Below are 6,253 nucleotides of genomic sequence, written 5' to 3'. Positions count from 1 at the left end.
ATAGAGCCTACTGCCGAGGCATAGGGGATCTGACTCATCCTTTCTCTTTCTTCTGCCGTAGCCGGTCCTTGAGTCTTACTCAAGACCTTGCCTGGTAACATAGGTAAGAACCCTTTCTTACTTTCGTCCATTCTAAACTTCTTTAGAATCTTGTCCAGGTATGTACTCTGTGATAGCCCTATTAGGCGTCTTGATCTATCTCTATAAATCTTGATGCCTAATATATACGATGCTTCACCAAGGTCTTTCATTGAAAAACTATTATTCAAATAACCTTTTACACTGCTTAATAGTTCTATATCATTCCCAATCAATAATATGTCATCTACATATAATATCAGGAATGCTACAGAGCTCCCACTCACTTTCTTGTAAATACAGGCCTCTCCAGGACACTGTATAAACCCGAAGTCTTTGATCACCTTATCAAATCGTCGGTTCCAACTTCTTGATGCTTGTTTCAGTCCATAGATTGAACGCTGAAGTTTGCATACTTTGTCAGCATTTTTAGGATCGACAAAACCTTTGGGTTGTACCATATACAACTCTTCCTCAATGTCTCCATTAAGGAACACCGTTTTGACATCCATCTACCAAATCTCATAATCGAAAATGCAGCTATTGCTAACAAAATCCTCACAGATTTTAGCTTCGCTACAGGTAAGAAAGTCTCATCGTAGTCAACTCCTTGAATTTGTCGGAAACCCTTTGCGACAAGTCGAGCTTTATAGACAGTAATATTACCATCAGCATTTGTTTTTCTCTTGAAGATCCATTTATTCTCGACAGCCTTGCGGCTATCAGGTAAGTCTACCAAAGTCCATACTTTGTTATCATACATGGATCCCATTTCGGATTTCATGGCTTCTTGCCATTTGTTGGAATCTGGGCTCATCATCGCTTCTTCATACGTCGCAGGGTCCTCATCATTGTTGTCCACAATCATAACACTTAGACAAGGATCATACCAATCAGGAGTGGCACGTTCCCTTGTCGATCTGCGAGGTTCAGTAGTTTCCTCGTTCGAAGTTTCATGATCATTATCATTAGCTTCCTCTGTTGCCGGTGTAGGCGGTACAGGAATAGCTTCCGGTACTGCGCTACTCTGATCAACGAGTAAAGATTCATCAATCTCATCGAGTTCTACTTTTCTTCCAGTCACTTCTTTAGTGAGAAATTCTTTCTCAAGAAAGGTTCCGTTCTTAGCAACAAAGATTTTGCCTTCGGATCTGTGATAGAAAGTGTACCCTATAGTTTCCTTAGGGTATCCTATGAAGACGCATTTCTCCGCTTTGGATTCTAGCTTGTCCGGTTGTAACTTCTTTACATAGGCTTCGCAACCCCAAACTTTAAGGAACGACAGCTTAGGTTTCTTATTAAACCATAATTCATATGGTGTCATTTCTACGGATTTTGATGGTGATCTATTTAAAGTGAATGCGGCTGTCTCTAATGCATAACTCCAAAAAGATAACGGCAAATCAGTAAGAGACATCATGGAACGAACCATATTTAAGAGAGTTCGATTACGACGTTCGGACACACCGTTTCGTTGAGGTGTTCCCGGCGGTGTGAATTGTGAAAGTATTCCGCATTTCTTTAAATGCATGCCAAACTCATAACTCAGATATTCACCTCCGCGATCAGATCGTAGAAATTTAATCTTCTTGTTACGTTGATTTTCTACTTCACTTTGGAATTCCTTAAACTTCTCAAAAGTTTCGGATTTATGTTTCATGAAATAGATATACCCATATGTACTCAGATCATCTGTGAAGGTTAGAACATAACGATAACCATCGCGTGATGCTACACTCATTGGTCCGCACACATCGGTATGTATGATTTCCAATAAGTCAGTAGCTCGCTCCATCATACCAGAAAATGGAGTCTTAGTCATTTTTCCCATTAGAAATGCTTCGCATCTATCAAGTGACTCAAAGTCAAGTGATTCAAGTAATCCATCGGTATGGAGTTTCTTCATGCGTTTCACTCCAATATGACCAAGACGACAGTGCCACATATAAGTAGAATTATCATTCAATTTAATTCGTTTAGCATCAATGTTATGTATATGCGTATCACTACTATCGAGATCTAACAGAAATAAGCCATTCTTTTCAGGTGCTCGACCATAAAAGATATTATTCATAAAAATAGAACAACCATTATTCTCAGACTTGAATGAATAACTGTCTTGCATTAAACAAGATCCAGATATAATGTTCATGCTCAACGCGGGTACAAAATAACAATTATTTAGGCTTAAAACTAATCCCGAAGGTAGATGTAGAGGAAGTGTGCCGACAGCGATCACATCGACTTTGGATCCGTTTCCAACGCGCATCGTCACTTCATCTTTCAGTAGTCTTCGTTTATTCTTTAGTTCTGTTTGAGTTACAGATATGAGCAACCGAACCAGTATCAAATACCCAGGTACTAGTACGAGAACCAGTGAGATAAACATCTATAACATGTATATCAGATATACCTTCTTTCTTCTTCTTGACAAGGCCGCTCTTCAGATCAGCCAGATACTTGGAGCAATTACGCTTCCAGTGTCCCTTCTCTTTGCAGTAATAGCACTCAACATCAGGCTTAGGGTCGTTCTTAGGTTTCATAGGAGGCGTGGCAACTTTCTTGCCACCCTTCTTGAATTTTCCCTTAGACTTGCCCTGTTTCTTGAAACTGGTGGTCTTGTTGACCATCAACACTTTGTGCTCTTTCTTGATCTCAATCTCTGCAGCTTTTAGCATGCCAAAGAGTTCAGGTAACTCTTTGTTCATGTTCTGCATATTGTAGTTCATCACAAAGTTCTTGTAACTTGGTGGCAGTGATTGAAGGACACGATTAATCCCCAGTCTGTTAGGAATCACTATTCCCAAGTCACTGAGTTTCTTCGCATGCCCGGTCATGGCGAGCATGTGCTCACTAACGGAGCTGCCTTCTTCCATCATGCAACTGAAGAAGTGTTTCGATGCTTCATAGCATTCCACGACCGCATGAGTTTCAAAATATAGCTTTCAGCTCATTGACCAACTCATGAGGATCGTGGTGCTCAAAACGTTTTTGAAGATCGGCTTCCAGACTGCACAGGATGGCACACTGAACTTGAGAGTACCGAGTTTTCCGAGTTGCGTAAACATTCTTTACTTCATCGGTTTCAGTTTCTGCAGGAGGGTCACCTAGCGGTGCATCAAGCACATATTGCAGATTTCCGCCAGAGAGGAAAATCCTCACATGACGGAACCAGTCGGTGAAGTTGCTACCGTTGCTCTTAAGCTTTTCTTTCTCTAGGAACTGGTTAAAATTGATTGGGGACGCCATCTCTACAACATATATTTGCAATAGTTTAGACTAAGTTTATGACAAATTGAGTTCAAATTTTAATTCAACATAATTAAAAATCTAGGTGAACTCCCACTCAAAACAATATCCCTCGCATTGTCTTAGTGATCACACGAACCAAATCCACCACACCTAAGTCCGATCATCACGAGACAAGGTGTAATTTCAATGGCGAACACTCCAAGTGTTCATCATATCAATCATATGATTCATGCTCTACCTTTCGGTATCACGAGTTCCGAGACCATGTCTGTACATGCTAGGCTCGTCAAGGCCACCTTAGTATCCGTATGTGCAAAAACTGGCTTGCACCCGTTGTATGCACTTGTTGATTCTATCACACCCGATCATCACGAGATGCTTCGAAACGACAAGTCTTGGCAACGGTGCTACTAAGGATGAACATTTTATTATCTTGAAATTTTAGTGAGGGATCATCTTATAATGCTACCGTCGCGATCTAAGCAAAATAAGATGCATAAAAGGATTAACATCACATGCAGTTCATATGTGATATGATATGGCCCTTTTGTCTTTGCGCCTTTGATCTTCATCTCCAAAGCACGGACATGATCTCCATCATCTTCGGGCATGATCTCCATCATCGTCGGCGTAGCGTCAAGGTCCATGGCGCCGTCTTCATGGTTGTTCACCTCATGTAGCAACTATTACAACTACTTTGAAATACTACTCAACATGAAATTTAAAGACAACCATAAGGCTCCTGCCGATTGCCACAATACAATAATGATCATCTCATACATATTCATCATCACATTATGGCCATATCACATCACCAAACCCTGCAAAAACAAGTTAGACGTCTCTAATTTGGTTTGCATATTTTACGTGGTTTAGGGTTTTCGAGAGAGATCTAATCTACCTACGAACATGAACCACAACGGTGATACTAGTGTTGTCAATAGAAGAGTAAATTGAATCTTCACTATAGTAGGAGAGACAGACACTCGCAAAGCCTCTTATGCAATACAAGTTGCATGTCGAACGAGGAACAAGTCTCATGACCGCGGTCATGTAAAGTTAGTCCGAGCCGCTTCATCCCACTATGCCACAAAGATGCAAAGTACTCAAACTAAATACAACATAAGCATCAACGCCCACAAACCATTGTGTTCTACTCGTGCAACCATCTATGCATAGACACGGCTCTGATACCACTGTAGGGATTCGTTGCATAGAAAACAAAAAATTTCCTACCGCAAGAACGCAATCCAAGCCAAGATGCAATCTAGAAGACGGAAGCAACGAGGGGATGATCGAGTCTCACCCTTGAAGAGTTCCAAAGCCTACAAGATGAGGCTCTTGTTGCTGCGGTAGACGATCACTTGCCGCTTGCAAAAGCGCGTAGAAGATCTTGATCACGGCGCCACAATCGGGCAGCACTTCCGTACTCAGTCACACGTTCGGTGTTGATGAAGACGACGTCCTTCTCCCCGTTCCAGCGGGCAGCGGAAGTAGTAGCTCCTCCTTGAATCCGGCAGCACGACGGCGTGGTGGCGGTGGCGATGGAGAACTCCGGCGGAGCTTCGCTAAGCTATGCGGGAGAGGTGGAGGAGAGGGGGCGGCTAGGGTTTGGGAGAGGGAGAGGTGGCCGGCCACTAAGGGGGTGCGGCCACAATGGCTTTGGTGTGGCCGGCCCCCTCCCCTTACTCCTCATTATATAGGTGGAACCCCCAAGAGTTGGACTACAAGTCTTCGAATAAGACCCCAACCCAAAATTTCCATGTGTAGGGAAACCTACCCAAGGTGGGACTCCCACCCAAGTGGGATTCCCACCTTTCCATGGGGGGGAGGTGGCCGTCCACCTTAGGTGGAGTCCACCTGGGACTCCACCCCTAGGGTTGGGCGGCCATGGGTGGTGGAGTCCCTTCGGGACTCCGCCTTCCTAAGTGATTTCTTCCGGACTTTTCTAGAACCTTCTAGAACCTTCCATAAATGCACCGGATCATTTCCAAACTTGGAATATGACTTCCTATATATGAATCTTATTCTCCGGACCATTCCGGAACTCCTCGTGATGTCCGGGATCACATCCGGGACTTCGAACAATACTTCGAACTCCATTCCATATTCAAGTTCTACCATTTCAACATCAAACCTTAAGTGTGTCACCCTACGGTTCGCGAACTATGTGGACATGGTTGAGTACTCTCTCTGACCAATAACCAATAACGGGATCTGGAGATCCATAATGGCTCCCACATATTCAACGATGACTTTAGTGATCGAATGAACCATTCACATACGATACCAATTCCCTTTGTCAAGCGATATTTTACTTGTCCGAGGTTTGATCATCGGTATCACTCTATACCTTGTTCAACCTCGTCTCCTGACAAGTACTCCCTCCGTTCCTTTTTAATTGACTCGGATTTAGTACAAACTTGTACTAAATTCGAGTCAATTAAAAAAGAACGGAGGGAGTACTCTTTACTCGTACCGTGGTATGTGGTCTCTTATGAACTTATTCATATGCTTGCAAGACATTAGACGACATTCCACCGAGAGGGCCCAGAGTATATCTATCCGTCATTGGGATGGACAAATCCCACTGTTGATCCATATGCCTCAACTCATACTTTCCGGATACTTAATCCCACCTTTATAACCACCCATTTATGCAGTGGCGTTTGATGTAATCAAAGTACCTTTCCGGTATAAGTGATTTACATGATCTCATGGTCATAAGGACTAGGTAACTATGTATCGTAAGCTTATAGCAAATAACTTAATGACATGATCTTATGCTACGCTTAATTGGGTGTGTCCATTACATCATTCATATAATGATATAACCTTGTTATTAATAACATCCAATGTTCATGATTATGAAACTAATCATCCATTAATCAACAAGCTAGTTAAAAGGCATACTAGGGACTCT

This window comes from Lolium perenne, chromosome 6 (genome assembly GCF_019359855.2).
Source record: "Lolium perenne isolate Kyuss_39 chromosome 6, Kyuss_2.0, whole genome shotgun sequence".
Lineage (NCBI taxonomy): Eukaryota > Viridiplantae > Streptophyta > Magnoliopsida > Poales > Poaceae > Lolium > Lolium perenne.
The sequence above is the reverse complement of the archived record's forward strand: the minus strand, read 5'-3'. Positions refer to the sequence as shown.